This window comes from Macaca nemestrina, chromosome 18 (genome assembly GCF_043159975.1).
Source record: "Macaca nemestrina isolate mMacNem1 chromosome 18, mMacNem.hap1, whole genome shotgun sequence".
In the NCBI taxonomy this organism is placed as follows: Eukaryota; Metazoa; Chordata; class Mammalia; order Primates; family Cercopithecidae; genus Macaca; species Macaca nemestrina.
The window spans coordinates 1,493,747-1,504,002 of NC_092142.1; positions in this window are offsets into that span (position 1 = coordinate 1,493,747).

The window sequence follows — 10,256 nt, forward strand, 5'->3', positions numbered from 1 at the left end:
TGGCTGGCACCGGGTCTGAGCTCCACCCAGAGCCCTGGATGCAGGATGGGGCAGTGCCAGGCCACCCGTCCTGCAGCAGGCATGGGGCTGTGCAGCCGCCACTCACCACACCCTATCCCTCCCTGGCCGTGGTGTGTCCCAGGCGGCAGGGAGTGAAGCCCCTACCCAGGCTCAGGGGCCTTTGAGTTCACCAGCTTCTGCCTGGCTCCAGGCCCCCCCGTGCCAGGGGGACTGCAGAGAGGCGGTTCCTCATCCCCCCCGGAGGTCACCGCCCAGACCGTCTGGTGCCCTTGAGCAGCTTTGAGGGGCTGTGTGCACAGGACATGAGCTGCCTGCAGCCCCCCGGGTGAGGGTCCACGCCGGGGCCTCTTCTCTGCTCCTGGCTGCCAAGACCCCGTGGCAACAGCACCCAGAGTGAATTTTAATGGCCCCAAAGAATGAGAGCCGGGCCCCGGTTGTCGCCGTGGTGACCGGCGGCTCCTAACGAACGGCATGGCTTCCACGGTGACGGGAGGTGACATTTTCTCTGGAACAGCCTGTGCTGGAGAGAAGGTTCTGGAAGCTTCTGGGCCCACCTTTCAGGGTCAGGGTCTGCCCCTCTGGGAGGGGCCAGTTGGGCAGAGGAATTGAGGAATTCCTCAATCCTCAGTGGAAGGGGCACAGAGAAAGCCCCTTGCTGTGTGCCCCTCCACTGGCGCACGCGCCCTGTGCAGAAAGCTAACATGCTCTTTATTTGGGAGACGGGACAGAAAATGCAGGATGGTGCCTGCACGGTGCCAGCCGCTTACTGGCCTCCAGGCAGCTGCAGGACGGTGGGGTAGCGGCGCAGTAGCTGTGCACGCCTGGCGGCCGACGTAGAGGCTGCTGGTCTTGACAGCAATGTCTTTCTCCAGGCTCCTGCATGTGCTCCAGGTTGCCCAGCGACTGCTCCGCTTCTAGAAGCTTCTCCAGCAGCGCCATCAGGGACGCGTGCAGCCCCTCCACCTTGTTCCCAGCCTGGGGGTGCGGGGCATGGGCGGGGCTACAGAGGGGAGCAGCAGGCACTTTCCAGTCTGGGAGGGACAGGACCCAAGACTCCCAGGCTAAGACCGCGGCAGTAGGAGGTCCTGGCAAGACCCCATGAAAGACTCTAAGGGAAGTCCACCAAAAAGAGCCCCTGGTCTGTGATTCCCCGAAGCGTCTGCAGGCAGCACAGTGCCATGGGCCTACACCCGGGGCAAGTAGGGTGGCAGTGTCCCCACGCCCCAGCGTGTGGGCCAGGCCAGGCCAGCGCTGTTCTCCTGCACCAGCTCGGTCACTGGAACCCCAGCCAGAGGTACCTGGCCCCTGGGGCTGTGTCCAGAGGCCGGTCCTGTCCAGGGCCCAGAGGAGGTGCAGATGAAGGGGTGTCGTGCATGGCCACCCAGCCCTCCCGGGGCACCCAGCAGGGTCCGGAGAGTCAGCACAGCCCCAAGCTCCGGCCCAAGAGTCCCCAGCCCTCACGACCCCAACCCTGCTCAAGGACTCAGGGGAAGGCCGGGCGCGGTGGCTCACGCCAGTAATCCCAGCACTTTGGGAGGCCGAGACGGGCGGATCACGAGGTCAGGAGATCGAGACCATCCTGGCTAACCCGGTGAAACCCCGTCTCTACTAAAAAATACAAAAAACTAGCCGGGCGAGGTGGCGGGCGCCTGTAGTCCCAGCTACTCAGGAGGTTGAGGCAGGAGAATGGCGTGAACCCGGGAGGCGGAGCTTGCAGTGAGCCGAGATCACGCCACTGCACTCCAGCCTGGGCGACAGAGCGAGACTCCGTCTCAAAAAAATAAATAAATAAATAAGGACTCAGGGGACTCAAGTAGCCGAGGTCACACTGAGACCCCAGAGTCAGAGCCCTGTGACTGGGCCAGGATGGCTGGGGACAACCACGGCGGACGGCCCATGCTCCCTAAACCTCTTCCTGCCCCATCCTCCCCCACACCCCACGCCCCGCTGCTCCGTTGGGGTGGAACACCAGCTGGCCACGCCCAATGTCACCTGGTTTCATGTCCTTGGAAGGGGAGCCCAGAGAGGTGGGGCCTCTGCTTCTGGGGTCCCTCGGGGTGGGCGGCCAGGGGATGGGAGGTGCTGGGGGCCCAGGCCAGGTCGTGAGGGGGCAGAGTGGCGGCCGGCCTCAGGGGTCTGGGAGTTTAGGGTGCCCCACCTGAAGCAAGTGATGCTGCACCTGGTGCCGCACGACCTCTAGGTGAAGCCGCAGGCCCAGACACTGTCCACCCAGGTCCTCCTGCCAGAACTTGGCCGGGCCTGGGACACGGAGGCACTGCAACGGCTCCTGGCCCTTGGCACCCCCAGGTCTTGCACCCCCGCGCCCCACCCTTGCCCTCGCCCTGTGCCCCTTACAGACACACGCACCCCCTGTGCCTTCCTTGACCCTATGGCCCCCGTGGCCCTTTGCCCTCCATGGCCCCCCCACCGCCCACCCTCGTGCCCCCATGCCCTGCCTCCCTGTGGTATCCAAATCCCCCACAGTCCCCACGCTCCAGCCGCCCCCAGCGCCCCGCCTCCCCCCAGCCCCCTCCCCCAGCCTCCACCGCACCCCAGGCCCCCTCCACCCAGCCCCCCACCTCCCTCCACAGACCCCCCCCAGCACTCGCCATCCCCCAGACCCCCTCCCCCAGCCCCTGCTTCCCCCTGCAGACCCTCCTAGGCCCCGCCTTCCCCCCAGGGCCCCCTCCCCTGGCACTCACCGTCCCCCAGACCTCTCCCCCAGCCCCTGTCGCCCCCACAGACCCTCCCAGGCTCCGCCTCCTTCCCGGCCCCCTCCCTGGCCCCGAGTTGGCGGCGCTGTCGTGGGCGGTGGGCGCTCGCCCTCTGCCGGCTGCGCGCGGAAATGCGGTCTCGCCGTTGCCTGGGGCTGACCCCGCCCCGCCCCGTCCTGCTCGGGCCGCCCCGCGGGTGAGCTGGGTGCGCGCTGGGGTCTGGCTTGCTTGCCCATCCCCGAGCAGACAGCTGCACGGGTGGCCTCGGGGTCCATGGCCTCCGGCTGGGCCGGGAGAAGCCGTTTCGCAGAGCACGCCCGGTGGGTAAGGTGCGAGCATAGGCAGGGGTGGGGCGGGGTAGGCAGGCGGGGCCCCCTCCCCTGGGAGGCTGTGGAGGGGGACCCGCCCCTCCTGCTCAGGCTGGGAGCGCGCAGAGTCCCTCCATGCTGCAGCCCCCAACTTGTCCGACCAGCCCCGCCTCCAGTCTCCTTGTGCAGGTTTCGCCTGCGGTTGGGGGGCTGTGCTGTGGCCCCTCCCCACCGCAGGCTGGACCCGAGTGCCTGCTTCAGGAGGCAGCTCCGAGCCAGTCCCGGGAGGCCCCTGTTAGCAGAGCCCAGAGGTGCTGCCAGGCTAGGAGGCTGCAGGTCAGGGGCATGGCTGGGCTCTAGCCCCTCAGACCCCCAGGCTGGGCCGGAACCTGTGCCACCCAGCCCTGCGCTCTGCTGTGACCTGGGCAGCCCCAGCTGTTGTCCATGTCCTGCCTCAGGGCCAGCCATAGGTGAGGGTCAGGAGCCGTCCCCTGGACAGCTCTCAGGTTGCAGGACCCTCTGGGGCAGCCTGAGCCCCACGCAGAGTCCCAGAGGACCCAAGCCTGAGGCCGTTCCTGCTGGGACCCCTGCCCGCTCTGTTCCTGGAACCAGTGCCCCAGAGGCGGGCCCCGCCTCCCTCCTCCTTCCATGTCCCAGCCAGGGTCCCCCACAGTCCTGTGCTGTGGAGGCTGCCCCCAAGGTCCCCCAACCCCTGGGCCAGGCTGCCTGGCAGAGTCTGGATGGGCAAGGAGTGCCCCATACACCACGTGACCCCGTCCTGGGCCACGGGAGCCCCAGCCCAGGTGCGATGCCCCCTACGGCCAGCAGAGTGCAGTGTTGGCCATGAGATGCCAGCAGCTCCTGGGCTCCACTCAGCCGGCCTGGCCCACCCTGTTCTGGGAACCCCCGCAACCCCAGGCCTGTCCTCCCCTGTACGGACCCCTGGGTCCCTGCCCCCTCCCCCTCCCCCTCCACCTCCTCTCCCATCATCGCTCTGGCCACAGGAGCCCAGGCTCTTCCTGGGCCACGTCCCTCCCAGGCCATCTTCCTCTGGCACCCCCACCCCATGCCCCCACTGTGCCCCTGCCGTCCCCTCCTCCACCCCATGCCCCCACAGTGCACCTGCCATGCCCTCTTCACCCCATGGCCCCTCGGTGCCCCCGCCATGCCCTCCCCGCCCCATGCCCCCACGGTGCCCCCGCCATCCCCTCCCCCACCCCATGCCCCCACGGTGCACCTGCCATGCCCTCTCCACCCCATGCCCCCACGGTGCCCCCGCCATGCCCTCCCCGCCCCATGCCCCCACGGTGCCCCTGCCATCCCCTCCCCATCCCATGCCCCCACGGTGCCCTTGCCATGCCCTCCCTGCTCCATGCCCCCACAGTGCCCCTGCTGTCCCCTCCCCCACCCATGCCCCCACGGTGCCCCCACCATGCCCTCCCCACCTATGCCCCCACTGTTGCTCCACCATGCCTTCCCCGCCCATGCCCCCACTGTGCTCCCGCCGTGCCCTCCCCCACCCCATGCCCCCACAGTGCCCCCAGAGTGCCCTCCCCGCCGCATGCCCCCACTGTTCCCCTGTCATACTGTCCCCCGCCCCATGCCCCCACGGTGCCCCTGCCATGCCCTCCCCCACCCCATGCCCCCACAGTGCCCTCCCTGCCCCATGCCCCCACTGTGCCCCCACCATGCCCTCCCTGCCCCATGCCCCCACTGTGCCCCCACCATGCCCTCCCTGGCCGATTGAGCCCTTACCCCTGGCCCTGACTGCACACTCTGGGGCACATGGGAGGCTCCTCGTGAAAGGTGGGCTTTGGGGACAGCAGCTCCAGGACTGCAGACTGACCCAGAACCTGCGGCAGGTGGCCTGGGCCCGTCGTCACTGCCCTTCAAGGGTGGGAGGTCAGGAAACCTTCCAGGACTGACGTGGCCTGAGGACCGTCCTGGAGCCTCGCTGTGACTCAGTTTCCCCAGATGGCTGCAGGCTTGAGCCACATGGGGGGAGGGCGCCCGGCTCCATATTTTGTCTTGAACCTGCTTTCACTTGGCACCTCCCCATGGGCTGAGCCGAGCGGAGCTGCCTGTGTTTGTCCCCAACCTGCAGACCCGGGGAACTGGCGGGACCACCTGGGCCAAGGAGGCGAATTCTGGGCACTGTGACCTCTCAGCCTCTGCCTCCCGGTGCCCTGGGGTGCGGCGGGGGCGCTGCGGCATTGAGCTCCCAGGCTGATGGGACACAGACTCACCTGTGACCGCAGTCGGCCCTGCAGGCTGACGGACAGGACTTGACTGAGTGCCTGTCTGAGACAGCCACAGAGCCCCGCAGCCCTCGGCCGGTTTGGGGGTGGAGACACCCCATCAGAGCCGTCCGCCATGCCCACTGTGTAGCCAGGCAGGCGGCCCCTCCCAGACTGTTTCCCTATCTGGAGTGGGGCAGCACCGGCCAGGGGGCACGGCCTGAGGGAAGGACAGAGAGTGGCCGAAGCCCCCCGCAGTCCCCCACCCCACCTCGTGGGCCTCTGCACACATCCCCTTGGACGGGTGCAGGGCTGGGGCCAGGACAGCCCCAGGAACAGGTGTCCCCACCTCCAGGCAGCCCAGAACACTCACCTCTCTGGTCCGCCAGCCAGAGAGTGGGGCCCTCTGCCTCACAGACCCCAGGGTCAGGGTGTCCATTAGAGCACTTGGTCGGGGCCCAGAGGTGGTGAGGCAGGGCCAAGGCCACCTGGGCAGTCGCCAGCCCAGGAGGCAGGGGACGGCTGTGTGACCGGCATCCCTGTGACAGGGACGGTTGGGGCTGGACTGGGGGACGAGCTGGAGGCCACAGAAGACACCTTGGACACCTGGGTGGCCCCCAGGAGGCTCCTGAACCTCATCCTGATTGGCGAGGCAGTGACCCTGGCCCGCCTGGGGCCTCAGACTCCTCCCTGGATAATGGTGTGGCCGCCCTGGGCCTTCCACACAAGGCTGGCGCAGCGGCCACCCTGGAATGGCTGTGACCCACACCGCGTCCTGTCCCCCAGGACCCACGCCAGGCAGCATGAATAGGGTGGGCCGGGTGAGAAGCCCCTTCTGCTGTGTCTGACCTCACCCACCTCAGTGGCCTGAGGCCCCTTCCTCAGAGTGGCCAGTGGGGAGGGGGGGCGCCCATCACTTCTGTGCAGCCTGGCCCCTCCAGCCATCGCCAAGCACACCAAAAGCAGCCTAGACGAGCCAAGGTACCGGGACGCCATGGGGGACGGCAGAGCAGAGACTCGGACCATCTGGCTTCTTCCAACCCCCCAGCCGCACCCCCTTGCTCGCTTCCACCTAGAATGACAGCTCAAGGAGCCCTCCCGGCCACTACACTGGGCCCATTATTTTTTAAATCCTGCTAAAACCCATCTGAAAAGCCTCAAAGACCGTGACTTTCAAAACATCAAAACATGGAAATGGACCCCCGGCAATGTGAAGAGGGCAAGAGCCACCTTCCTGGTGTCTTTGTTTTGAGACAGAGTCTCGCTCTGTCACCCAGGCTGGAGTGCAATGGTGTGATCTCGGCTCTCTGCAACCTCTACCTCCCAGGTTCAAGCAATTCTCTGTTTCAGTCTCCTGAGTAGCTGAGATTACAGGCACCTGCCACCACACCTGCCTATTCTTTTGTATTTTTACTAGAGACGGGGTTTCACCATCTTGGCCAGGTTGGTCTTGAACTTCTGACCTCATGATCCGCCCACTTTGACCTCGCAAAGTGCTGGGATGACAGGCACGAGCCACCATGCCCGGCCGGTTCTGCTTTCTAGAAAAAACTTCTCAGTGTGCACTCCAGAGACGTAACCCGTTCCCACACCTGAGTGGGCAACTCCAGCCTTCGAACACAGCCCTAGGAAATGACTGCAAATGAGGGGGAAGCTTTTTAAATAGATGGAAAAAGGCGTTTGCACCAAGCTACATTGCAGTGAAATTATCACTGGAAAACAGTGGAAAGAGGCCAGGTGTCCCCCCGCGGGTCAGGTGCAGTCCCGGGGGAACTAGGCCCTGAGAGCGGAGTGGCCGACGGGAGACACGGCTTGTGCCAGGAGGTGGGATGCGTGGCCACCAGGCACTCTCATTACACAGCGACGGGCTGAAGGCTATGCATCCTGCAAGGGGTGAGCCCTCCAGCCCTGGAGGAGTTCAAGGAGCTGCTTGTGAGGATGCAGGGAGAGGAGGGACGCCGCTGCAGCTGATGCCCGAGAGAGCCAGAGGCTGCCGGCACCCAGCAGCAGAGAGGCCTGGCCTGGAACGGACCCCCAGAAGCTGGCCAGAGGCCTGGCAGTCGGCAACGCCTTGGTCGTCCTGGGGAGGGAGCAGCACCAGCGGAGGCCCCGCCTGGGTCTTCATCAGAGACAGGGCCCGGCGCCCCGGACTGGGGGGAAATCCTGGGACAGTGTCACCCCCGGCTGGCCCCAGGTGCCCACCGCCGACCCGGCCACAGGAGGAGCAGCTCAGGTCAGGGAGGCCGGGCTGGATGGGAAGAATGGGAACCCCTGCTGACCCCGGCCGTGAGCAGGTCAGGAGAGAACTCCCTCCCACGGGCCGTCCACGGACCCGGGCGTCAGTCAGCAGGTTCTGAGCCACGGACCAGGCTGTCCCGGGTGGGAAAGAGGGTCTGTGCTTCCGGGTGGAGGCCGGTCCCAGGCTGCGGACTGAGCTGCATCCCCCAAATGCATTGGTTGCAGCCCTAACCCCAGTGTGAGGGGACTTGGAGGTGGGGCCTCGGGGGTGATGAGGGTTAGATGAGGTCAGGAGGGAGGAGACGCAAACAGAATTGGCCAGACCTCGATCTTAGACCTGCAGCCTCTAGAACCTGCAGAGAACGCTGGGGCCGCCCAGGGTGTGATGCTCGTGACGTCTCCCCGGGCTGACCGGGACATCCGGCTCCACCGAACCAGCCTGTGCCTGGAGACCCCGGGGGACGGGAGGAGGACGCCCCAGAGGTGTGTGTTGATGAGTGGGTTGCACCAGGGTGGAGCCTCCTAGAAGGGCAGGGACGCACCATGCTTGGGGAATGGCCTAGGGGGGCCTCAGGAAGGGGGTTGGGGGTGGTGGAGCCTCAGCCAGCACCCCATGCCGTCCAGCCCCACAGGCACGTACTATGCCTGGACCTGCCTTCTGATGGGGCCCTGTTGGGTCCCAGACCCCGTGCAAGCATCTCACTTTCCTGTCCATGCTGCCGCTGGTGGCCGGGAGGCCATATGTCCCAGCCACAGCGGCAGATGCTCTCCAGGCCGGCTAGGGGACACCAGCCCTCACGGCAAGTGGGGAGCAGTGCACTGTTTCGGGGGCTCTGAAGCCCGACCTGGCCGACTTGAAGCGTCCAGGGCTCACCATCTCCCTTGTGGTTGAGGAGTATCTGGGAGAACCGTCAAATCCCCGATGTATCAGCTTGGCTTTATCTCCAAAACCTCCTACCATTTTCCAGAGAACAAAATTAAAGAGAATTTAGCAGAGATTTGTCGTCTGCCAGAGCAGGGCCAGGGACAGGCTGATGTGGTGAAGGTGATGGACACACTTCCAGCCCCACTCCATCCCAGAGGCTCGGAGCCCGAAGCAAGGACGACTCCCAGGTGACTGGGTGCCAGGCGAGTGGCCCACGAGCCGGGGGTCCCCAGGCTCCAAGACGTGCCCCTCCCCTTGGCACACAGATGAGGAAGCTGAAGCTCCAAGAGGCCAGGTGGTTTCTCCCTGATACGCAGCAGCCAGCAGGTCTGCAGCACGGCCTCAAACCCAGACACCCCCGCAGGGGCTGTCACAGCTGTCCGAGGGCTGGTCACTCTCCAGGAGCTGTGGCCGCATCTTCCGGGGACCCAGCCCCAGGACAAGGTGGAGGCAGCCCAGGGGGCCGACCCTCACTGAACCCCCGAGAAAATCCAGTGCCCAAGGCTGGAGTAACCTCAGCCCCACTCACCACCCTCACCCCACTCACCACCCTTACCCCTACTCTACCACCCCCACTCCACTCACCACCCTCACCCCACTCACCACCCTCACCCCACTCATGACCCTCACCCCTACTCTACCACCCTCACCCCTACTCTAGCCACCCCCATGCCACTCACCACCCTCACCCCATTCACCACCCTCACCCCACTCACCACCCTCACCCCTACTCACCACCACCACTCCACTCACCACCCTCACCCCACTCACCACCCTCACCCCACTCACCACCGCCACTCCACTCACCACCCTCACCCCACTCACCACCCTCACCCCACTCACCACCCTCACCCCTACTCTACCACCCCCACTCCACTCACCACCCTCACCCCACTCACCACCCTCACCCCACTCACCACCCTCACCCCACTCACCACCCTCACTCCACTCACCACCCTCACCCCACTCACCACCCTCACCCCACTCATGACCCTCACCCCTACTCTACCACCCTCACCCCTACTCTACCACCCCCATGCCACTCACCACCCTCACCCCACTCACCACCCTTACCCCTACTCACCACCCGCCACTCCACTCACCACCCTCACCCCACTCACCACCCTCACCCCTACTCTACCACCCCCACTCCACTCACCACCCTCACCCCACTCACCACCCTCACCCCTACTCTACCACCCCCACTCCACTCACCACCCTCACCCCACTCACCACCCTCACCCCACTCACCACCCTCACCCCACTCACCACCCTCACTCCACTCACCACCCTCACCCCACTCACCACCCTCACCCCACTCATGACCCTCACCCCTACTCTACCACCCCCAATGCCACTCACCACCCTCACCCCACTCACCACCCTCACCCCACTCACCACCCTCACCCCTACTCTACCACCCCCACCCCACTCACCACCCTCACCCCACTCACCACCCTCACCCCACACACCACCCTCACCCCCACACACCACCCTCACCCCTACTAACCACCCTCACCGCACTCACCACCCCCACTCCACTCACCACCCCCACCCCACTCACCACCCTCACTCCACTCACCACCCCCACTCCACTCACAACCCTCACCCCTACTCTACCACCCTCACCCCTACTCTACCACCCAAACGCCACTCACTACCCCCACTCCACTCACCACCCTCACCCCCACTCACCCACCCCCACCCCACTCACCACCCCCACCCCCACTTGCCACCCTCACCCCTACTCATCACCCTCACTCCACTCACAACCCTCACCCCTACTCTACTACCCCCACTCCACTCACCACCC